Source organism: Staurois parvus, unplaced genomic scaffold, assembly GCF_062004578.1.
Source record: "Staurois parvus isolate SC_StPar_1 unplaced genomic scaffold, SC_StPar_1.0 ptg000200l, whole genome shotgun sequence".
In the NCBI taxonomy this organism is placed as follows: Eukaryota; Metazoa; Chordata; class Amphibia; order Anura; family Ranidae; genus Staurois; species Staurois parvus.
In genome coordinates, this window is record NW_028317996.1 from 603,253 (window position 1) to 630,070 (window position 26,818).

A 26,818-nucleotide genomic window follows, 5' to 3' on the forward strand; every position below is an offset into this window, starting at 1 on the left:
AACTCATTTTTCAACTGTCACAAATAACTGTAATTTTTCAATTCTGAAAAATAACTGTCATATTTCGAATGTAAAAAAATACCTGTTTTTTCTACTGTCATTTTTCACCACTGTCAAAAATTAACTGTAATTTTTCAACTGTCAAAAATAACTAATTTTCCACTGTCATTTTTAATTGTCAAAAATAACTGTCATTCTTCAACTGTCACAATAACTCACTTGTAAACTGTAATTTTTCACCACTGTCAAAAAATTAACTGTCATTCTTCACCACTGTCAAAAAATTAACTGTCATTCTTCACCACTGTCAAAAATTAACTGTAATTTTTTTTGTCCCTGTCAAAATTAACTGTCATTTTTTTGCCACTGTCAAAAATAAACTAATTTTTCACCACTGTCAAAAATAACTGTCATTTTTCAGCTGTCAAAAATTAACTTTCATTTTTTGCCACTGTCAAAATTTAACTTTCATTTTTTGCCACTGTCAAAAATTAACTTTCATTTTTTGCCACTGTCAAAAATTAACTGTCATTTTTCAACTATCAAAAATAACCGCCATTTTTAACCACTGTCAATAATAACTGCCATTTTCAGCCACTGTAAAAAATAAACATCATTTTTGAACTGTCATTATTTGCCACTGTCAAAAATGAACTGTCATTTTTTGCCACTGAAAAATAACTGTAATTTTTCAACTGACAAAAATAACTGTCATTTTTCAATTGTGAAAAATAACTGTCATATTTCGAATGTTAAAAAATACCTGTTTTTTCTACTGTCATTTTTCACCACTGTCAAAAATTAACTGTAATTTTTCAACTGTCAAAAATAACTAATTTTCCACTGTCATTTTTAATTGTCAAAAATAACTGTCATTCTTCAACTGTCACAACAACTCACTTGTAAACTGTAATTTTTCACCACTGTCAAAAAATTAACTGTCATTCTTCACCACTGTCAAAAATTAACTGTCATTTTTTTTGTCCCTGTCAAAATAACTGTCATTCTTCAACTGTCACAATAACTTACTTGTAAACTGTAATTTTTCACCACTGTCAAAAAATTAACTGTCATTCTTCACCACTGTCAAAAATTAACTGTAATTTTTTTTGTCCCTGTCAAAATTAACTGTCATTTTTTTGCCACTGTCAAAAATGAACTAATTTTTCACCACTGTCAAAAATAACTGTCATTTTTCAACTGTCAAAAATTAACTTTCATTTTTTGCCACTGTCAAAAATTAACTGTCATTTTTCAACTATCAAAAATAACTGCCATTTTTAACCACTGTCAATAATAACTGCCATTTTCAGCCACTGTAAAAAATAAACATCATTTTTGAACTGTCATTATTTGCCACTGTCAAAAATGAACTGTCATTTTTTGCCACTGAAAAATAACTGTAATTTTTCAATTGACAAAAATAACTGTCATATTTCGAATGTAAAAAAATACCTGTTTTTTCTACTGTCATTTTTCAATTGTCATTTTTTTGCCACTGTCAAAAATTAATTATAATTGTTTTTGCCACTGTCAAAAATTAACTGATATTTTTTAACTGTAAAAAAATAACTGCCAGTTTTAAACTCTCAAACAATAACTCATTTTTCAATTGTCACAAATAACTGTAATTGTTCAACTGTCATTTTTCACCACAGAAAAAATAACTGTAATTTTTCAACTGACAAAAATAACTGTCATTTTTCAATTCTGAAAAATAACTGTCATATTTCGAATGTAAAAAAATACCTGTTTTTTCTACTGTCATTTTTCACCACTGTCAAAAATTAACTGTAATTTTTCAACTGTCAAAAATAACTAATTTTCCACTGTCATTTTTAATTGTCAAAAATAACTGTCATTCTTCAACTGTCACAATGACTCACTTGTAAACTGTAATTTTTCACCACTGTCAAAAAATTAACTGTCATTCTTCACCACTGTCAAAAATTAACTGTCATTTTTTTTGTCCCTGTCAAAATTAACTGTCATTTTTTTGCCACTGTCAAAAATGAACTAATTTTTCACCACTGTCAAAAATAACTGTCATTTTTCAACTGTCAAAAATTAACTTTCATTGTTTGCCACTGTCAAAAATTAACTGTCATTTTTCAACTATCAAAAATAACTGCCATTTTTAACCACTGTCAATAATAACTGCCATTTTCAGCCACTGTAAAAAATAAACATCATTTTTGAACTGTCATTATTTTCCACTGTCAAAAATGAACTGTCATTTTTTGCCACTGAAAAATAACTGTAATTTTTCAATTGACAAAAATAACTGTCATATTTCGAATGTAAAAAAATACCTGTTTTTTCTACTGTCATTTTTCAATTGTCATTTTTTTGCCACTGTCAAAAATTAACTATAATTGTTTTTGCCACTGTCAAAAATTAACTGATATTTTTTAACTGTAAAAAAATAACTGCCAGTTTTAAACTCTCAAACAATAACTCATTTTTCAATTGTCACAAATAACTGTAATTGTTCAACTGTCATTTTTCACCACAGAAAAAATAACTGTAATTTTTCAACTGACAAAAATAACTGTCATTTTTCAATTCTGAAAAATAACTGTCATATTTCGAATGTAAAAAAATACCTGTTTTTTCTACTGTCATTTTTCACCACTGTCAAAAATTAACTGTAATTTTTCAACTGTCAAAAATAACTAATTTTCCACTGTCATTTTTAATTGTCAAAAATAACTGTCATTCTTCAACTGTCACAATGACTCACTTGTAAACTATAATTTTTCACCACTGTCAAAAAATTAACTGTCATTCTTCACCACTGTCAAAAATTAACTGTCATTTTTTTTGTCCCTGTCAAAATTAACTGTCATTTTTTTGCCACTGTCAAAAATGAACTAATTTTTCACCACTGTCAAAAATAACTGTCATTTTTCAACTGTCAAAAATTAACTTTCATTGTTTGCCACTGTCAAAAATTAACTGTCATTTTTCAACTATCAAAAATAACTGCCATTTTTAACCACTGTCAATAATAACTGCCATTTTCTGCCACTGTAAAAAATAAACATCATTTTTGAACTGTCATTATTTGCCACTGTCAAAAATGAACTGGAATTTTTTGCCACTGTCAAAAATTAACATTAAAATTAGTTATTTTTTAATTTTCAATTTTTCAAATGTCGTTTTCAACTGCCAAAAATAGCTGTCATTTTCAACTGTCATTTTTCAACACAGTAAAAATAACTGTCATTTTTTTTCGCTATGAAAAATTTACTGTCATTTTTTGCCACTGTCAAAAATTAGCTGTCACTTTTTGCCACTGTCAAAATTTAGCTGTCACTTTTTGCCACTGTCAAAATAACTAATTTTTTAACTGTCATTTTCTACTGTCAAAAATAACTGTAATTTTTCAACTATCAAAAAACTGTCATTTTTAAACTGTTATTTTCAACTGTCAAAAAATCAATGTTTCAACTGACAAAAATAACTCATTTTTTAACACTTCTCAGACACGTCTGGCCATCTTGGTGGTAGCCATGCCCCTATGTCCTTGGTGAGTACCGGAGGATAATACACCCCAAGGGGTTGTGAAGGAGAGTGGGAGCTGCTAGTAAGGTGAAGGATGGCATCAGATTCTACAGGCAGCTGGAGGAACTCTCATCAGACACGCCCGGCCATCTTGGTGGTAGCCATGCTCCTATGCTCATGGTGAGTACCGGAGGATAATACACCCCAAGGGGTCATGAAGGAGAGCGGGAGCTGCTAGTAAAGCACTTTCATGCTATCACTGAATGACAGAATCCCTAGTGTTGCAGTAATGCAAACAAGGATCAAGGACTTGGTCAAGAATGTTGTCCAGGATCCTCACCTGTTTGCATTTTAGAAGCCAGGGATTTGGATGGGCATGGTCAAACATGGTCAGTTTCTTCAGTGATTCACCAAACCATGAACAAGCTGGAACAGGCTGGATTCCCATCCCTAATGTCATGGTCAGCAGCACCGACAGAGAACCAATAGCAGAGATTTTACTTCAATGTACAATACTACAACTTCTCCTTCTCCCCGGGTGGGACATTTTATCCTCAGTTTTCTTCTCTACTTTGGCTTTCACAATGCGACCCCATCATAGGTTCACAACACTGCCACATAAAGTAATACCTTAACTGCTTCCCGACCGCCCTACAGCAGAAGTACTGATACAGGGCGACAGGGCTGTGCAAAATCACGTATATATATGTGATTTTGTATTTCTGGGTAGGAGGCACACGGGCTCGTCCTACCCACATCGCCATTGGCAGCTACAGCTGTCGATCACCGTGTCCTGGCCAGAGATTCCCCACTGGCACCCGGCGATCGCTGAGGAACACTGACAGGGGAGAGGTTTGTATGTAAACAATACAAATCTCTCCCTTTCAGCATCAGCATGCTACATTGTATTGCTCTGCATACAAAGTAGCATGCTTAAATAATAAAACACATACAGCACATAGTGTGAAACACACACAGCACACAGTTAACCCTTTGATCAACCCAGGTGTTAACCCTTTCCTGCCCAGATCTCTTTCCTGTAAGCATGGATGTGCTGCTTTCTATCTCTATGCACAGCAGATAGCTAGAAAGCAGCAGGTCTGCTTAGTAAAACAGCAAACAGTACACAATAAAATTACTCAGTAACACACAGTCAACCCTTTGATCACCCCAGATGTTAACCCCTTCCTGCCCATTAGTACAGTGTCAGTGCTTTTTATTAGCAAGGATCACTGTATTAGTGCCACTGGGGATGTCAGTGGCAGTTAGTCAGTTCCCCCAGTGTCAGAATGCCCACTGCAGTCCCGCTATAAGTCGATAACCGCTGCCATTACTAGTATAAAATCAAACAAACAAAAATTCCAGTATATATACCACCATTTGTAGATGCAATAACTTTCACGTAAACCAATTAATTTACACGTATTGGGTTTTTTTTTCCAGCAAAGTCATGTAGCAGAATACATTTTGGCCTAAATTTATGTCGCAATTTGATTTTTACATTTTTTTACCTGACTTGTTTAATAGCAAAAAGTCTAAAATGTCGTTTTTTTGCCAAAATTGCCGTCTTTTTTGTTTATAGCGCAAAAAATAAAAACCGCATATGTGATTTAATACCACCAAAATGAAAACTCAATTTGTGGGGAAAAAAATATGTAAATTTCATTTGGGTGCAGCGTTGCATGACCATCAATTGTCAGTTAAAGTAACACAGTGCTGAAGGGCCTGGTCAGGAAGGGGGATATATCCTCAGGAGGGCAAGTGGTTAATAGCAAAAAGTAAAAAATATAGTTTTTTTTTTCAAAATTGGCGGTCTTTTTTTGTTTATAGCACAAAATAAAAGCTGGAGAGGCGATCAAATACCTTCAAAAGAAAGCTCCATTTGTGGTAAAAAAGGACGTAAATTTCATTTGGGTGCAGCATTGAATGACCGCACAATTGTCAGTTAAAGTAATGCAGCACCATATCGCAAAAAATGGCCTGGTCAGGGAGGGGGGTAAATCCTCTGGAAGGCAAGTGGTTAAAGATGAAGCTGGGGTGCATTGACAGGACAACAAGATGTGCAAGCAAAAAAGAGCAGCCTTTCTTGAAACAGCTTAGCTAGACCAATACTTTTCTTTTTGCCATTATTCAGTTAGTATTTGAACATTTCAAAAAAAGAAAAAAAAATACAGTATATTACACAATGCACTAAGTTACTTTTTTCAGTCACTGCTAAATGTGAAGACTTCCTTTTAGGCTGGTTGTTAGGAAGCCAGCAGCTGCCATCAACCAGCAAATATTATTATTATTATATTATTATTATTATACAGGATTTATATAGCGCCAATAGTTTGCTCAGCACTTTACATTATGGGGGGGGAGACAGTACACGAGACAGTACAGTAACAATACGAATCAATACACGAGGGGTTTGAGGGCCCTGCTCCTTGGAGCTTACAATCTAGGAGGGAGGGGATAGTGGTACAGGAGGAAATAGCTGTGGGGGATGGAGTGGTAGGAAGAGTAGAGGATTCCAGTAATAGTTGAAGGCAGGATAGGCTTCCCTGAAGAGATAGGTTTTCAGAGTGCGCCTAAAGGTGAGCAGAGTAGGTGATAGTCTGATGGATTGGGGTAGGGAGTTCTAGAGGATGGGGGAAGCCCTGGAGAAGTCCTGGAGATGAGCATGGGAGGAGACCAGGGAGCTAGAGAGTAGGAGGTCTTGTGAGGAGCGGAGAGTACGTTTTGGGTGGTATTTGGAGACAAGGTCGGTGATGTAATTAGGGGCAGTATTATGAACAGCTTTATACGTCAGTGTTAGCGTTTTAAATTTTATCCAAGATAGACTGAAGCAGGGATAGCCTGCGGTGAGGTAAGCCGATGAGGAGGGAGTTACAGTAGTTGAGGCGTGATATAATACGGGAGTGAATGAGTTGCTTAGTGGTTTCCGAGGTTAGGAACGGTCGTATTTTGGAGATGTTGCGGAGGTGAAGTCTACATGAGTTTGTCAGCGTTTGGACCTGGGGCTGGAAGGACAGATTGGAGTCTAGGATGACACCTAGTACTCTATTATTATTATTATACAGGATTTATATAGTTATAACAGTTTGCTCAGCGCTTTACAATATAACGGGAGACAATACAGCAACAATACAATTCAATACAAAAAGGATAGGGGGGCTTGATCCTGGGAGCTTACAATCTAGGAGATTCAATGATTCAGCTGTTAGCTGGGAAATACCAGTTGACAGTGCAATGTGAATTACACGAAGAGTCTGGTATGGATTTTAAGGGGGATTCCACAAAGGCATGTGCCCCCCTCAACATTCATAGCAGACACTTTAGGTCTGTATGGAATTATAGGGGGTACCTACACAAAAAAAAAAAACAGGAGAAAAAGTGTGAGATTTCCCCCAAAATCCACACCAGACTCTAATCTGAGTTGATAATGGATCTTCCCCACAAACCCTGCCCCTCGTGACATCACTTACCAAATATGGTCATGTCCATATTTGTTCAATGACATCATCGGGGAGACTTCACCCTTTTGTTTACTTTTAGTGGAGAGGGCCCAGTGAAAGTGACAGAGTAAGTGGTGGGAGAGGATCATGTCAGCTGCATTTTTTTCTTTCTTTCATCAGGCATTGTTCATCATGATTGATGTGAATTTGCATCACTGGACAATGTGATTGGTGATGGATTTACATTTAGGGACATAGCACTTGTCAAAAAGTGTGTGTTTATTTACTGTTTACTTATTTGTGAATGAAAAAAAATATCATATACCTCTTTTACATATGGGCCACCTTATTGTCTTCATTAACAGGAGGAAAAGGTGCTTTGCCAGGAGGGATTCCAACCTGCACCCTGGCAATGTAGCCCTCTTGTTGTGCCCTGGTATGAGTCTTTCTTTTCCTGACCAGCCAGGCTGTGTGCACTGATAAGGATTTGGTAAGGATTTTGGAGGGATCTCATGCTTTTTTCCATAGGATTTTTGGATCTGGCATAATTATAAGGGTTACTCCTCAAAATGTATGCTAGATCCAAAAATCATTTTTGTGTGGGGTCCCCCATTACCATCGTTACCAGACCCTCATGTAGAATAAGAGTCTGGTATAGATAAAGGGAATCCCCGGCTGCTTTGTTTACAACAGAAGTACTCAGCTGGCAAATGTAATTTGCCAGCAATTTAAAACTGCATTTTTTTTATTAAATGTCATTTATTCTGTAATAGGCTGTATACATCTTACAGATGTAGCACTTCAGGCAGGCTAAGGCCATCCCCTAGGCATGCTATTTAGAGGAATTTTTAATTTGTAATTATTTTTGGTACATGTTCCCAAGAACATGGCTGGCAGATTCCTTTTGACCTGTGAGTCAAATTGAAATCAAGCCAACAGGGATCCCGGATGATGTACATGATTAACCGTCAGCTACAGGCAAAGCAACTGTACTAACTCAGTCCCCACCTATGACAGCAGAATGAAGATCCTGGTGAACGGGACCCAGTGATCATGTGATTGATATGCGATCATGTGACTGATATGCAATCACATGATCACAATGTAAGCAAAGCTGTTATGAATCAATCTAATTCATAACAGCTCTGCTACTCTTCCTAGTGAGCTGTGATTGTTCCACAGCTGTCACATGATACATGGGGCCAATCACAGCAGCTTGTACCATGTGACCAGCTCCTGGCCAGGGGCAGACTGACAACTCATGTGGCCCCCGGGCAATAGGGGATCATGGGGCCCTGTGTCCTTGCCCAAGCTCAAAAAAGCCTATGAAAAAGGTACCAGGGGCATCTCATGGGGCCCCCTACTGACTCCGGGCCCTCGGGCAGTGCCCGAGTTTCCTAATGGTAAGTACGCACCTGCTCCTGGCACAGATCACTATCTTGATCTGTCAAAAACCTAACTCATTTGTGACAGGTCATGAATGAGTTAGATTCATGACAGCAACCTTTACATTGCAGGAGAAATGATCTTTATTTTTCCTTCAAAGCAAAGTGTAAAAAAAGGTCATACAATGTTACTATGGTAACATTATACTATTCTAATAAAAGTATTAAAAAAAACATAATAAAAAAATGTTAATAAAAAAATAAAACAAAAAATGCCATATTGAGAATTTTTTTTTTTAATTTTTAACTACTTTTTAACAACTTACCGACCGCTTATCCGCATTTTGCGGGTGAGCAGCGTCTCTGGGCAAAGCGATATAAGCATACCTCGCTTCCTATTTTGAGGTGTGAACGTGGCTGCGACTCCCTGCTGCCCCCCCCGTCGGTCCAGGGAGAGAAGAGAGAACACTGCACTGTAGTAAAAGCACTATATTTTACACTCACACGTTAGACTAGCACATTTAACTCTTTAATCGGCCCTATTAACCCTTTTATTGCCCCGTCACCCAGCCAGTGCCATTAACCACATGCCGCCCAGCCACTGTAGAAATACGGCGGCAGGGCGGCACGGCTGGGCAAAACCACGTTTTAAAACATGTGTTTGTAAAACAGGTAGGGGGCGCGCGTGAGGCACGCTGCCGCCCTACCTGTCCCGCTGATCACAACCCCGGATGTCAGTCGCCGGGTCACAGCCAGTCGTTACCGGCTATGTCCCGGCGATTAGCGGCAATCAGTGACAGAGAGCACAGCTGCAGTAGCTGTGCTTTCTGCCAGTTCCCTGACAGCTCCTGACACGCTGATCGGGACAGAAGAGTTTATCTGTCCCGATCAGCGGTGTTCCCTGCAGTACACACCCCCGCCCCCTAGTAAAACACTCCCCTCACACAGTTAACCCTTTCACTGAATAATAAAGTTAACCCCTTCCTCCCCAGTGCCATTAGTACAGTGTCAGTGGTTTTTTTTGCACTGATCACTGTATTGGTGTCACTGGGGATGTCAGTGACCCCAAGTCAGTTCCCCCCCAGTGTCAGAATGTCCGCCGCAGTCCCGCAGTCCCGCCATAAGTCACTGATCGCCACCATAAGTCACTGATCGCCGCCATAAGTCGCCGATCGCCGCCATTATTAGTATGAAAAAAATTTATGTAAACCAATTAACTTACACGTATTGGGGGTTTTTGTAGCAAAGACATGTCACAGAATGCATTTTGGCAGAAATTTATGACTAAATTTGATTTTTATATTTTAAAAATATTTAATGTCCAATATAATATTTAAAAATATTATATTGGACATGTTTTATAGCAAAAAGTCCAAAATATTGTTTTTTTTCCCTCAAAATTGTCAGCTTTTTTTTTTATATCACAAAAAATAAAAACCGCACAGGCGATCAAATACCACCGAAAGAAAGCTCAATTTGTGGGAAAATAAAGGATGTAAATTTCATTTATGTACCATATTGCATGACCGCGCAATTGTCTGTTAAACTAGCGCAGTGCTGTATAGCAAAAAAATGGCGTAAATTGCAGTATCTCTACCATAGTTTGTAGACGCTATAACTTTCACACAAAGCAATCAATATACACTTATTGGGATTTTTTTAACCAAAAACATGTAGCAGAATACATTTTGGCCTAAATTTATAACTAACTTTGCGTTTACTATATCTTTTTTATAGCTGAAAGTAAAAAATATTGTTTTTCTTTAAAATTTGTGGTCTTTTTTTGTTTATAGCGTGAAAAATAAAAAGCGCACAGGTGATCAAATACCACCGAAAGAAATCTCTATTTATGTGAAAAAAAGGACGTAAATTTCGTTTGGAAGCAGCATTGCATGACCGCGCAATTATCAGTTGAATTAGTGCAGCGCCGAGTAGCAAAAAGAGGCCTGGTCATTAAGGGGGGTAAATCCTCAGGAGGACAAGTGGTTAATACAGTATCAGTATATAGAGTGTTTCAATGATCACTGTATTCCTGCCACTAGCAACATCAGATAGTGTCAGGGTCAGTTAGCACCCCTCCCAGCCAGGGTCAGCTAGCGTTAGATTGCCCGCACACTATCGCACTCACGCTATAGGTCGCTGATTACCGCCTTTACTAGTATACTGTTTGTACGTATCAATATAATGATCATGAACTATACTAGTGCCTGATTTATATATTGTCCCCAAAAATGCAATGTTAACAGGATCAGCCCTGTTCACTGCCAGCACTAGCGTTTATCCCCTTCGCTGTTTGCCATGGAAGATTTGTACCAATTGATTGTGGACCAAGGCAATTTATACACGCAACAATACATCGCATCGAGGAGTTCTATATTTAGCTCAAACTTTGCGTGTTCATGTATTTGTCTGAATACTGAACCTTTAACCTGTTCAGTAGGAAGTGAATGTCATATATATTAGTAGTTTTTCTACTGCTTCTACATATGGTATCTTCCTCTGTCAATGATGGTTAAGAAAGCAGCAGGTGTTGGCACCAGCTACTTCATTTATCAACCACTGACATCACCTAGCCCTATTCATGCTCTGTCTGGGAATCCCCAGCCATGAAAACAAATGAGAAGGAAGAGTGTCCAACATCATTGTCCATGTGGCCGTATTTGGACCACGGCCATATTTAGTGAATGATGTCAGACCTGATGCCCCCTGGTTACATTCCAAATGACAGCTAATTAGTAGTCAGTATTCAGTGAGTCAGAGTGTTTCTGCAGGTTGGTGGGCACCGTTCATCTTGATTGATATTGTGGGGAATTTGTATTTAATTTTTTTTGTAAAGGTCTTGTCAAAAAGTGTTTGCCTCAATTTCCTATTTTTTACTAAATTTTTGGAAATCTGGGGGTATCTGGGGGACCTTTATTTTTAAAAAGGGCTTCCATATTTCAATAGGCCCCCTGCCTGCAGACCCTAAGGGGTTCTGGGGAGGAGGCTCTTGTCTTCATCAACATTTGGACAAGATGCATAGTAATGTCATAATATTACATTTCAAAATGTGTTTGCAATATTCACATATTTAATCTTATGGTTTAAATACAGAGCTATAAAAAGGAAAATACTATTTTGACTATATAAACATGTTAAATCAAATAGATAATTAAACCCCAGGGTTCCGCAACTTTTTTTAAAAAAACAATCAAATCCTATTCCTTCCTGTTATATCTGTTGAATCCCCAAAAATTCAATTTTGTAGGGTTGTAGTTGGGAACTTTAGCAAAAGAATCCAATGTGCCATGCCAAAGTTTTCCATTAATGTTGTTGATGTGATCTTCTTTTCTTTTGTGCAGTGATTTATTCTAAATGTTTATACTGAACATTTACATTTATGTAAATAGACCACTTTTGTTATATTGAAGATAATTACTTAAAGTGGAAGTTCACTCTCCTAATCAACATGGACTATTTTTAATCCTTATGCTGTTAGCATTAGTAAATGGATAGGAAAGTATATCATATTTACTTGTTTTAAACTTATTTTTTTACATTTCTTCAGTTAACTCCTGGTTTCCATGCCTAGAAAAATGATGTCATACATCCCAGCAGACTTCAGGAGGGGACAGAGAGTTCAATGCCTGAGCTAAGGGAAGATGAATTCCAGAAAGTAAATGCTATATGAATCATCTGCAGTTACTGAAGATGGCCACTGGCAGAAATGCTAGGAGGCGTTTTTCCAAATGATTTCTCAGCAAAATAAAGCATGGAGACATAGATGGATGGGTGAGTTTGCTTTGAAAGTTAACAATGAATTGAATAGCATTTTTTGAATAGCATTTAATTTGCTTTGTATGCTCTTTTTTAGGATTACACTGATATTTTACAATACTCTCACTGTTATTTCTCTTATATCTAATAACAATGCATCAAGGTCATCCACTACAATCTATATTTCTTACTTTTTTCCCTATTAAAAGTGTGTGCGAATAAATATCTTAAATGATATCTTTGAATAAAGGGACTTTACATCACAAGTAGTTAAGTACCAACACTTCATTTTGCACCTTCCAAACGTATAACACATTCTTTATGTCTTTAAATAAGAATTATAAACCTAAACATAATTTTAGATTACCCTAGGATCAATCCTGTTCTGATCTGTGTTGTCTTGTGGTTGTACAAAAAGGGACATATAGTTTTATTTTCTCCTTCTGTTGGCCGTAGCTCCATTCCGGGCTGAAGACACATTTAAATGCATTCTGTGAGGGATTTACAGCAAAGGCTACAGGCAAGTATCCAAATACACATTTAAGCAGAACTTTACCACTTTAGGGTGGGTTTGCTATTGCCATTATGGCACATTTAGCCTCTAGTTTGCCTTCAACAGTACAGTGTTTGCTCTCTCTCTCCTTGCTACTTTGTCACCTCTGGCACATTCTGCTGGTCTTCTTTCAGGTTCAGTGTTTCTCAGCTATGCCATTGGGCAGCTAGTGAATATATAATTTTCTGTGCATACAATCTGAAAGTATACAGAATTAAAAAATGGCAGGAGTATGAAGAAAGTTGCATATCTCTTCTGCAAAGACATTTTCCATCTTCTGGCTTCTAGTGCCTGTCTTTTCTTTTTGGGCAGGGGGTTATAGTATGTTGATAGCAATATAAATTTACCCTAGTTAAATTAGAACACATTTAAATGTGTTTAAAATATATATAATTACATGATGTGTTGCTGTTTATATAGGCCTGGCATTGTGCTTTAATTACAATGTCTTTTTTCTGCATCTGGACTATGGCAGTCAAATTTACAAATAACTAACTTAAGCTAAAGTCTATGTTAATGTACAGATGTTTTATCAGCATAGCAATCTTGATTTTGTGCTGACACCATTTTCAAAATCTCTGTTCCACACTGTAGTGCTTTAGTATAGTTGCTTGTTACAGAGTGTATTCTTTACCACTAAACAGGCATATGAGAGATGTGAAATAGCAAAATGATGTAAGATTGTTGTTGCTTAATTTAATAGACCAACACAGTGTTAGTGAATTTTCCTGCTGAATCAAATTAACCACTTGAGTTCTTGCAGCTGCATATTCCCCTTATAGAACAGAGTAATTTTTACTTTTTGCCTATTGATTCCACAATTGCTTTGTCACTACTTTGCTAAAAAATACATGCACACATTGCCTTTTCAAAGTAGACAAGGTTTTTTCTTAAATATTTTCTCCCCAAAAATGATTTTTTTTGTACTGTAATCTAAGCACAGAAAGATGCAGCACATACATTTGACCAGTAGTGATGGGCCAAACCCCCCCCTCCATTTGGTTCATGGTCCAACATTCGAACCTAACAAAAGTTTGACAGAAAACTTCAAACCGGGACAATTCTTACGGCATCCAAGTATGCAATTAGATATTGCATACCATTTAAAAAAAAAACCTACTAAAATACTGCATGAGTGATTTTGTTAAGTCATTGCAGTATTGTAGTAGTGAAAAACATGCTTTAATATGTCAGCTGTCAGCCGGCTTCCCCGCTGACAGCTGAATGTAAAAAGAATTGCTGGCAATTTAAAATGTTCCCAAAAAAATGGTGTGGGGTCCCCCCTCCAACCATACCAAGCCCTCCAGGTCTGGTATGGATTTTGAGGGGAACCCCCACACCAACATTTCTAAAATTGGCATGGAGGTCCCCCACAAATCCATACCAGACCCTTATCCGAGCATGCATCCTGGTAGATCAGGAAAGGGGGAACAAGGGGGGGGCTCACCTCCTGAACCATACCAGACCACATTCCCTCAACAAGGGGGGTACTTTGGGGCAGGGGCAAAGCACCATGTTCCCATGTTGATGGGGACGAGGGCATCTTCCACACAACCATGGCCGATGGTTGTGGGGGTCTGCGGGCGAGGGGGCTTAGCAGAATCTGAAAGCCCCCTTTAATGAGAGTGTCCCCAGATCCAGGCCCCCCATGTGAATGAGTATGGGGTACATGATACCGCTACTTATTCACAAAAAAAGTGTAATGTAAAAAATGACAGTAGCTAGTCTTTGACAAGTCCTCTATTAAAAACAACAATAAAAAAAATGTTCCCCCCGAAGTAGATATAACATCAATCACGATGTCCACTGCCACCGACGACCTGGAAAAATGCTGACTCCCAGGCATCTGACAGCTGCGCCAGACAATTCTTAATATTCCAAGGGGCGGGGCCACCTGGTGATGTCAACCTGGTGACCTTGCCCCCTTGTGACGTTATTGTATGCTATGATTGGCCAAAGCATTGCAACTGACCTGTGGTCAGGTGCAGGGGCGGACTGACAACTCATGGGGCCCCCAGGCAATAGGGGATCATGGGGCCCCTGTGTCCTTGCCCAAACTCAAAAAAGCCTATGAAAAAGGTACCAGGGGCATCTCATGGGGCCCCCTACTGACCCCGGGCCCTCGGGCAGTGCCCGATTTTCCAAATGGTCAGTCCGCCCCTGGTCAGGTGCATTGCTTTGGCCAATCACAATGCACTGTCAGAGAGTAGTGTATTGTGGGGCACGATGGGTAAACAGCCCGCTGACCGTCCTTACCCTTTGTGTGTTCACCGAACACGCGAACAGCCTATGTTTGAGTTGAACTTACATTCGACTTGAACATCAAGCCCAACACTATTGACTAGTGTTAGTTTGTAAAACACATTGTTACTGTAAGTACACAGAGCAAATTTAATTCTGTGATTTGCCCCATGTACAATGACAAAATCACATTTTAGATACAAAGCATGGCAAAGTTATTTTTTTTTTTTAATGCAGATTTAAATAATTACAGAAATCACAAAATAAACAAAAACATAACCTTTTATATATAAATTGTTAAAATATATTAAAATAAATGAACAATTAACATGTGAGGGTAAAATGAGCATGAATTCCTGATCGAGACATGACTCAAAATAAAAGCTGATCCTAGCTAGAGATTTTATTCATCTTGTACTCTCCAGCTGATTGGAATTCCCAAACATGTAAGATGTTTGCATATGCCCAGTTTATAATATGACATGGTAATCCTTTCAGCTTCATATATCCATTTAGCATTTTATAAGCTCCAGTAATATGGCAATATTAAAGATTGATTCACGTATGTGCTGTAAGTGCTCTGTGCAGTGTTTGTGTGCGCTCAAATTATGGTTATTTAGTGGTTATTTGCAATGTCTGTATTCTGACATGTGTTATGGCTATACGTGCTGTATGTGCTCTGACTGGTCATATAGCCATCTGTGTGTGATACAGGAGGAGAATGGAACTTTGCAAAGGAGAGTGGGAGAATTATACACTAAATAGGAGAACAAAAATGTATGTATTGCATGGGTTCTGGGGGTGTAAAGCTGAATGAGTATAAGAACCCTCCAATGTCTTAGAAGTGAAACAGGAGGTGTTCTTAATCACTTGCCCTCCAGAGGATTTACCCCCCTTAATGACCAGGCCTCTTTTTGCTACTCAACGTTGCACTAATTCAACTGATAATTGCGCGGTCATGCAATGCTGTACCCAAACAAAATTTACATCCTTTTTTTCACACAAATAGAGATTTCTTTCGGTGGTATTTGATCACCTGTGCACTTTTTATTTTTCGTGCTATAAACAAAAAAAGACCAAATATTTTGAAGATAAACAATATTTTTTTACTTTTGGATACAAAAAATATATAGTAAACTCAAAGTTAGTTATAAATTTAGGCCAAAATGTATTCTGCTACATGTTTGCGGTAAAAAAAATCCCAATAAGTGTATATTGATTGCTTTGTGTGAAAGTTATAGCGTCTACAAACTATGGGATAGATATTGCAATTTATACCATTTGTTTTGCTATACAGCACTGCACTATATTTTCTCATTTCTGTCATAAAAAATATCCAAAAAAACAAAAATTTCATCTTAAATTTAGGCCAAAATGTATTCTGCTACATATTTTTGGTTAAAAAAATCCCAATAAGTGTATATTTATTGCTTTGTGTAACAGTTATAGAGTCTACAAACCAGGGGCGGACTGACAACTCATGGGGCCCCTGGGCAATAGGGGATCATGGGGCCCCTGTGTCCTTGCCCAAACTCAAAAAAGCCTATGAAAAAGGTACCAGGGGCATCTCATGGGGCCCCCTACTGGCCCCTGCTACAAACTATGGTATAGATAATGGAATTTACACAGCTTTTACTTTCTGACTGCCCATCACATTTCTTGAGGTGCTAAAATACCAGGATAGTACAAACACCCCCAAAAGACCCCTTTTAGGAAAGTAGAGACCCTAATCTATCTGCTGAGAGGCATATTGAGTCCATGGAAGATTTATTTTTTTTCCACAAGTTTCTGGAAAATTACATAAACGTTTTTTTTTTTTTTTACACAAAGTTGTCATTTAAATGATATATTTCTCACACAAACCATGGGTATATGTGGAATTATACCCCAAAATACATTCTGTTACTTCTACTGAGTATGGGGATACCACATGTGTGAGACGTTTTGGGAGCCTAGCCACATACAGGAGCCTGAAATCCAATGACCACTTTGAAAGCCTAAAAGTGCGTAACTTCCTCATTTCACTTCCTTACTACCTATCACAGTTTTGGAGGCCCTGAAATGCCACGATAGCACCAACCCCCTCCCCCCCCAAATGACCCCTTTTTGGAAAGTAGATACCCCAAGGAATTTAAAGAGAGGCATGGTGAGTATTTTGCAGATCTCATTTTTTTCTCACAAGGTTTTGAAATATAAAAAAAGAAAAGAAAAAATATTTTTTGTTATTTTCTTCATTTTTCAAAAACTTGAGACAATGAAAGAGATTTGCAAAATACTCACCATGCTTCTTTTGAAATTCCTTTGGGTTTCCAAAAAGTGCTCATTTGGGAGGGGGGGGGGGGGTTAGGTGCTATCCTGACATTTCAGGGCCTCCAAAACTGTGATAGGTAGTCAGAAAGTGTAATGAGGAAATAAAGCCCTTTAAAAGCCTGAAGGTGCTTATTAGATGTTGGGGTCCTGTACTTGGCTAGACTGCCAAAACGTCTCTCACATGTGGTACCCCCATACTCGGGAGTAGTAGCAGAATGTATTTTGGAGAGTAATTCCACATATGCATATGGCATGTGTGAGCAATAAATCATTTAACTGACAATTTTGTGTAAAAAAAAAAATGTTTTTGTTTTTCATTTTCCAAAAATAAAAAAATAAATTCTACTATTGACTCAACATGCCTCTCAGAAAATATTTTGGGGTGTCTACTTTCCAAAAAGGGGTCGTTTTGGGGGGGTGGGGGCATCTTATGCCCAGCATTAGAAGTTTATGTCACACATCTCTCACTCTTCTAACCACCTGAAGACCAAGAATTTTCTGACACTTTTTGTTCACTTGAAAAAAAATCTGTATTTTTTGCTAGGAAATTTAAACCTCAAACATTATATATATTTTTAAAGCAAACACCCTAGTGAATAAAATGGTGGGTGCTGCAATTTTTTATGTCACATAGTACTCGCACAGCGATTTTTCAAACGCAATTTAAAAAAATACACTTTTTTTACTTTTAATGCACAAAAACACAAAATATTGGCAAATTATTTGGTAAAATATAAAATATGATGGTATGAGGAGTAAATGGATACCAAACATGGCATGCTTTAAAACTGCGCATGCCCCGTGCGATGGCGACAAACTGCATGCGTTTTTAATATACATAGGCAACGTTTTAAAAGCCATTACAAGATACCATTTTAGATTTACAGAGGAGGTCTAGTATTAGAATTACTGCCCTTGATCTGACGTTTGTGGCGATACCTCACATGCATGGTGCAACTGCTGTTTCCATACTAGCACAGGTTCAACTCTCACGAAAGCAGGTGCACGCATGCATGGGGGGGGCGAAAGATTTTTTAAATTATTTTTACACTGCCCCCTTCATTTTTTTTTAAGTTATCATAGGGAAATATCCCCTATAACTTCAATGGGCATTGTCATATTTTCTTTTTTGAGAAATCTGGGTTCTATCAGACTCTAGATATCTCCTCTGCCCTTACATTATCTAATCAAACCAAGATCAGTGTGATCAGATGCTTTCCCAATTTATAAATGGCGCTGTTTATATCCTGCGAAACTGAAGTGATGAAATGCTCGTAGCTTCCAATTTCTTAGGCTATAGAGATGATTGGCACCATTCTGGTCTCCAATCAGCTCTATGGTCAACTGGCAGAAACACCGGCTGCATTCTCAGGTACCCCCGATGGCACGGGACTGCCCGAGAAGGACGTGGAAGGCAGCGAAGGAGGGGGCCATCATCTCCTGCTGCTTGTAAAAGCAGTCCTGCAGCTAATTAGCCACTAGGATTGCTTTTACATGAAAGCCGATCGCCAGCTGAAAAGAATTATACCAGGATGATGCCTGCAGCTGTAGGCATCATCCTGGTATAACCATTCAAAGTCCAGTGATGTACCAGTATGTCGCTTGTCCTTGTTGGGTACATATGCTATGCTATGTTCAGACACTATACTTGCAATGGAGGTTTATTGTGTATGAGCGTCTTCCTGGCAATCAAGGGGTTAAATGTGATTACTGGTGTACTGAAGGGCAATCTGACACTATCTGGGGGGGGCGTGAAAACCACGGGAGCGTAAATCACATATATATATATATATATATATATGATTTTGCGCACCTGTGCCACCCTGTAGCAGTAATTCTGTTTGTGTTATGGCGCTGCGTCAATATGCATGTAGTATATTGTGTGTAATATATGTATATATATATATATATATATATATATATACTGTATATATATATGTTATTGAAACACGTTCACGTACTGTTCATTCTTGGACAGGCCAGTGAAAAGACCACTTTACACATCAAAAGAACTCTTTGCTATGTTAATTTTATTCAGGTCACCTTTGGGTAATTTGGGGAATAGCCTGCTTATCTAATTAGACATTCCAAAGGGTACATTGTACTGTATATGTGATTTGACCATACAAGAAGTATATATTGATGGTAATTAGACTTGAGGGCGTATTATATGGTGAAAGGATTACTTGATTACCTGGGAAACACTATAGTGGCCCTAATTGTTATTTACAGTAAAAACAAGTGTGGTGGTTTATGTAACAATTTATTCTACTTATGAAGGGCGATGTCCTTTCCCTTAAATAAAATATCACAGCGCCTCCATCCGTTAAAATACGGCAAATATTTACTGAACCAATAATTTGGACACCTTAATAATTTGATCACCACTTATTAATATACCTTGAGTCCTTTTAGCCAGTATGATTTTGTACCATATACACAAAAATTGCCGTATAATAAATAAATAGATACATTTATTTATGTACAAAAATGATATATATATTAACACAAAACGCAAAAGACTGGTAATAAATGGATACTATGTCATAGAATTATGCAGCGCTCATAAATCAGGTCTCATAGTCCACAGAGACCTAATAGCATACAATTGATCTAAATTAAGTATACCATTAAATATAAAGCATATAAGACTCGTGACTTCTGTGGTGCAACCAGGGTTGGAGAACCGGAAAAAAGTTCGTGACTCTTGTGTTGAAAAAGCTGAAAGAAGTTTGCACTAACCAGATATCTCAGCACATGGAGCATGGAGTAATTAAGACCTACTCCTGGTACTCTGAAAGGAAGCCACTGGAAGGGATGATGTCATCTGATCTCTCGCCACTAGATGTCATGTTCCCAGGACAGCAGGACGATGATTCCAGAAATGTACAACAGCCAATAGAGAGATGAATCCAGCAAGCCAGCCAGCAACACACAGGAGACCAAGAGGAACCAGGCACCTTCAAAAAGCCCGGGCTCCCTCCAAAAAAGAGAGCCACAGGCCAGAAGCTTTGATAGTGTAGTATTGCATTTATTAAGTAGTAATTCAAATGATAAGAAAAACCACACTTACAAAATAAAGGTCACAGGAACAAGGGGCAGCTAAATGATATGTCCAGACAGTGGGGGGGCACTTCCCTGATGCGTTTCGTGTCACGCACACGTTTTCAAAGGGGGTGCATTGCAGGAAAAACGATCATTTTTATAATCCGCGGTTTGCATGCGCAGTACGCACCGGTGACGTCATTGCGGTAAAGCCGCGCATGCGCAGTACGCTCATACGGCGGCCATTTTCTTGAAGAACAGTGCAGATGGACAGGAGAAGGTAAAACCCATGTTAAGGGATACAGATGGAGACATTCAAGTCTGTGGAACTACTAGCATGCAATAAGGCAAAGGGGAACACTGAACCTGTGTACAGAGCGCATATAAAAGGCATATAGTTATTAGAGCATGAGGAAATAACTATATAGAATGCCTCTGTGGACATGGATCACATAATGACTATAAGGATGATACATAAATTAATATGCATATATATCCTTGCGATGGGAACTGTTCGGAGAGGTGTTACACCCGGTGGATAAATATATAAGCATAACGCAGGAACATAGGGTAAATAATTAATAAAGGAACCCGTCATATACGCAGCATGACCATGCATATCAAACAATCCCATACTGCACAATATGTACCTGGGTCCTACTAACAAAAACAAGCTGTGGAGTCATACCACTAAGGTATAATAGACAAACGTCTAACAATACATAAACGCATGTGACCACAATATATACATAAAAGGTACAGATAAATGCATATAATTAAATAACAATGAAGGGTAAAAAATCCACTATAATGGATAGTAATAAAAATGTGAATAAAATAAAATCCACATAGCAAAATGCATCAATAGACCATAAAAACAACAGATATAAAATATGTGGATTAGAATAATAAGAATGTTAAACAATATCTGATATAATAATACATATAGAAGGCATTAAAAAACAACCAAACCTCACAAGAAAAAACGAACTGACAGCGACGCATGTCATAAAAATGTATATTTAAAAATTATGATAAATGCAGATTAACTAGTGTCAATAAAACAATTGATGTCCAACTCAATGTTAAGGCCTAAAGGAGATGATGTACGTAATAAATAGATCCATTTTGTTTCTAACCTAGAGACTGCTCTACGTTTATGGACTCCTCTCCAGTGCTTATGGACCATGTCAATGCCAATAAATTTAAGTGAATGAGGGTCCCGATTATGTTGTTGGCGAAAGTGCATAGATACAGAGTGTTCTTTAAAACCCTTCTTTATATTTGTGAGATGTTCACGTAGCCTATCTCTTAATCTCCTGGTAGTTCTGCCAACGTACTGTTTTCCACAGGAACATTCAAGCAGATAAACAACATGGAGGCTATTACATGTGATGGTAGAGTCTATCGTGTATTGTTTGCCAGTAGAGCGAGAACAAAAGGTAAAAATGGGTGTTTTGTGAACGCCATTAAAAACACATAGCATGCATCGGTTGCATGGGAAGAAGCCTTTTCAATTAAAAAACGTAATCTGTCTCGGTGGATTTACCACATTTGGAGCGAGTTTATTCCTCAGAGAAGAGGCTCTTCTATAGGTGATTTCTGGTAGGTCAGGTAGCGAGCTACCTAGTACTGGGTCACTTTTGAGGATACACCAATGTTTTTGAATAATCTTGGCAACATCTTTGTACTGGGCAGAGAAATTGGTGATAAAGGGACAGAACCTATTGTCCTTATTTGTGTTTTTGTTTATTTGCCCAGTGGAAAGGAGCAACTCTCTATTGATGATCTCAACATTATTGATTTCTGTCTGTAGAGTGTTACTATTGTAGCCTTTTTCCACAAACCTCTTTTTAATTAAGAGATAGGCTACGTGATGCAATAGGTGGGAGGGTTGAAAAATATTGTAGGGTTGTAGAAATTCAGAGATTTAGGAGTCTAGTAGAAGTTTTAAAAGTTTGAAAGGAATAAGTAGTAGTTTTTCAGATTGGATAGATTTCAGCCTCGTCAGATTTCTTCAGCTTGTCGGTTTCTTTTTTGCTTTTCTTTTTTCTTAGCTTGAGTTTTTCAGCTTGTTTTTTTTTTCAGCTTGTTTTTTTTAGATGAGGTGCATGGCTTTTTTTATACCATCCAAACCATTGTTTTAAAAGACCCTCCCAACAGGCTTTTTGATTGGCCAGTCGAGGTGTATGTACCTAAGATATCTCTCACCTGTCCACTGGGGGGCAGTCAGGGATCACAAAACAATTTGAGTATTCATGATGACTCATACCTCGGTTGGAAATCATGGTAATTTTAGATATTAAATATATTTGTTTTTACCACTAATGTTTCAGATAGGAACCATAGAAAGATATATGTGCATTCAGTTTTTCATTTCCCTGAGATTCAAACTTGTGTTAAGCATTTGCTTTCTGATGGAAACATACAACTGATACCAATTCACAAAATATCTTACTTTTCACCATTTCGTACTTAATTTAGTGGTATGCAATCCCCAACTCTGCTGAATATATTTTTGTTTGAAAAAGAGTGTGAATAATATGTCTCTTCTTTAATGTCTTTGTGGGTAGAAATATATGTTCTAAGTTTCACCTTTTGGTTTTAGGAATGACGTTTCCTAAGCAGGAACCCTCTGTTTACCTGTCCATTGTTAAGATAATAGGGTAAACAACCAATTATACTTGTAACCTTAGTTTGAGAAGTTTGTTGGCTTATCACTCTCCCCAAGGTTTTATTTAATTTTCTCAGACTTACAAGTATCGTCTCACCATTGTTATTTTGGCCAGGTGTGATGACTCACTGTTTGGAAGTCCAACGTTGTATTTGACTTTATAATTCACTTTTTGTAGGTGAAATCTCCTCATTTCCAACAGACAATGGCAATTGTTGAGAAAACATACTTTTGCCAGTCTTATAGTCACCAACATCAGCTCTCACCATTATATCTCTTGGGCCTTGTTTGAAATTCAAATAACCTATTGTCTCTGGAATAAGTCTCTTCCACTCATTGTGTGTGTAATTTCACTAGAAGGTCATTTGAATCCTAACCAAGAAAGGGTAACCCTTAACAGACGGCTGGGCTTGTTACTGTTGGAATGAAATCATGTTTTTAATAAGTAGTCCCCCAAAAGTCACTACACAAGTGAAGTCTTTTCATGTAAGATCAAATGTGTTTTGTCAGCCAATCAGAAAACCTTCAAGTAAACTATTTCAAGGGAAGTTATTTTGGCTGGTAGAGGAGCTTTTTCCTGTTATTAATATGGGAGCACAGGTATAGATCATAACTCTCATTATTGTATGCATGGAAGCTACCTAGGTGCATATTATGGATCGGACATATGCTGGATGGTGTAGTATCTCTATGCTTGATATGAAGTATCTTAAATGGGACTTTGAGGGTTGTTGTTCATTGTAATATATACAAGTATTCAGCTGGATTTCTGTCATCTGTAACAAATATCTTTATCCGAATAAATGCATCTCTCTGGAAAAGAACTGTTAGTTGCTGCGGGAAAAGTACATATATATAAATATACACTGGTGATACCTGCACCATCATTGGCATAAGACAACAGATTTGTCTTATGAACTGTTTTTGTGTGGACCTCATACTTTTAAGACAACATGTGTGCCGTCCAAGTGACCAGAAGAGCATTTTCAGATTCAATAACAGAAGTCAGTGATGACAACAGTTCTGTGAGGTGGACCTTGAAGCTGTGCTGCGACTCTAAAGTCTGGTTGTGATTTAAGAGTCTGACCCACAAATTGAAGAAGTTTTGGAACCCCAGAATTATCTGGAGACTGAAAAACTGTACAGTCTGTGCCTTGAACCAGAAGACCTGAACAGAACACAGAGGAAGTAACTTCAGGACAGAGCCTCAAATGTGGTGAGTGAATATTTCCTTTTTTGTAATTATTAGTCTTATAGTCAAAATGCTTACTAAGTGTGAAGATAGTATCAGTTCTGACAGAGTTAACAGATGGGTGTTAAAATGTATTAAACATCATGGTGGTCCTTATGACATTCCAGAAAAATGTAAGCAGACATAGACTTTAATGAAGGAATTTTTAGAGAAAATTTTTTTTGATAGCAAAATTTCAGAAAGTAAGAGAAAAGGTTGTATTGTGCAGGGCTTGTTATCGTGCTGTTTAACTTTACAAAATTCTGTGATGGGTAAAGACAATGAAATTACCCAATTACAGAATGCAGATGATAGTAGTAACAAGATCTGTGAGATATTAAAGAACCAATCAGAAGCAGAAGCTGTAAATTTAAAATTGCATGCAGTTACTATTGGGGAAGCATTGATTGAGAAATCTAAACTTTGAGATGAATTATTAGAGGAAAATAAGAGACTAAAAATAAGAATTATGGAATTGGAGAGAAATTCACAAGAATGCTGCAAAATACAAACTCAAAATTCCCAATAAATGATAAAGAATCTCTTATCAAATCTGATAATTCATTGCCAGCTGCACCCACTGTGACTACCACAGTCTACAACAATAGTAAAAATACCAGTGAAGTACGGCTTGTAATGAAACCTTTGAAACCAAAAGAATTAGACACAATTCTTAAAGAAATAGGAATGGTTCCTCGACATGATTTAACCTCCTTGGCAGTATGATTCTTTCCGATTTTTTGTGCTGAAAGCGGTGCCATTTTTTTGCATGGAAATATGTAGTTTTTTATTGTAGGCTGTAATTTTTAGGAATAACTCACTGAAATCTGTACGAACAAGAGTCTAGTAAACATTCCGGATATGATAAAACTTGAAACACGAAATCATAAATTATAATTTAATAAATAATCATAAAAAATAATAATATAATAATAACACATTTAATTCAATAATATAATCAAACCAAAAACACTGAAATTTGAAATACAGAGGCAAATTCGCACATCGCTGAGCAAAGTCGCAAAATCGTTTTCAGTGTCTGATGACGAATTTCCCCACAAATCATTATCACTCAATTATGCAAGTGGTTCTGATTTACTATCGCTGTTCTAAAACCGCTTTTGACGTAAAGGGACGCTTTTTGGACGCCATGGACTTTTCTAAGTTTCCAGGCAGAAAGAACAGTCAAAATGCAGGCAGGGCACAGGACAAAGCAGTAGGGACAAAATTTATGTGAAATTCATTGAAACAGCAATGACAGCAAAAATTAAATTTTTTAAAAATTTCAAATTTCCCGCCAGTTCCGGCGCCCGTATGTCCCGACGTCACAGGGACCAGAACACGGAAGCCAGATGCCGGCATCGGCCGGAGGAGATGGCCAGGGACGCTGTAGGGGACACATCATGGGAGCGAAGGACAAGGTAAGTGCTGCAGGGACCCCCAGAGCAACGCCGCATGGTAAGCCGGAGTGTAGCTCGGGGTTACTGCTCTTGGTATTGAAATTTTACCCCGAGCTACACTCGGGAAAACCACTAAGGAGATTAAAAAGATTTTTTAAATAGATTTGTGACTTGCAGATCGCCAGAGATATGTACAATCTAAATCCATCTGATGTAGAAAGAGTTGTGCAAAATTCTATAGGTCGTGGGCTTTGGTTTAGAATGAAACAGATCTGTATTCATCCTCGAAACAACAAGAGATATATTACTGGAATTATTGTGTGTATTGTATGGCATAAGTTCTGATGTTACTATTCATGGGAGGACAAATGCTGAAGGAATCTATTAATTGTCTGATCGGATAGCTACTATCATGGAAATGTTGGTTGGTAATAGTGCTTCATTTGAGCATGGAGGTTTGATACACAGGAGTATGGTTCTAGGTGCTTTGTATAAGAATGTCCAGGAAAATATTTTATTGGTTACCCCAAATCCTCATGATTTAAATGACATGTTATTAAGAGCAGAACATTTATGGAGACAATCAGACAAGCAGGCTGTAAATGTTGATGTAGCCACATTGTTTAGGACAAATAATATAAACAGCCAAGGGGGATTTACCAGGTCAAAGAATTGTAACCCTAATTTGTAAAACAAAGCTAATCAAAATAATAATAAACAAAAATCAAAAGACCTGGATACCATTTTCTCAGTTGAAACAGGAATATGACCATTTGAAAATTGAATATGATAAAATGAAGGCAGACTGTGACAAATTATTAAAAGCAAATGCGAATCTTCACAAACAGTTGAGGAGAGTGCAAGGTGTCATAACTGTAGATCTAGCAGAAGGTGAAGATCCTTCAGATCCATCTTTGAATGTAAATTAGACCTCTATGGCAGTGGGGATGAATAAGATAGTACATTGTCTTATCTTCAGAAAGACTTGGCTAATAAACTTTTTGTTTGAGAATTTATTGTCTTTCAGATGTTGAAGACCTGTGACCAGAAATACTCGTTTGCAAGTGAAAGACAGAAGGATGAGAAATCCTCACAATCTATGAAAAACTGTTTTGCTAATGGGGGAGGACAAGCAAATATCTTATTTTGCATTTGACACCTCTATAAAATTAATTAATAATGGACTCTTTCAATTGTCATAAAACAATGCACTTGAAATTGTGCACATCCTTTTTATTTCTATTTTTTTATTTTTTTTATTTTTAAAACCATCTGT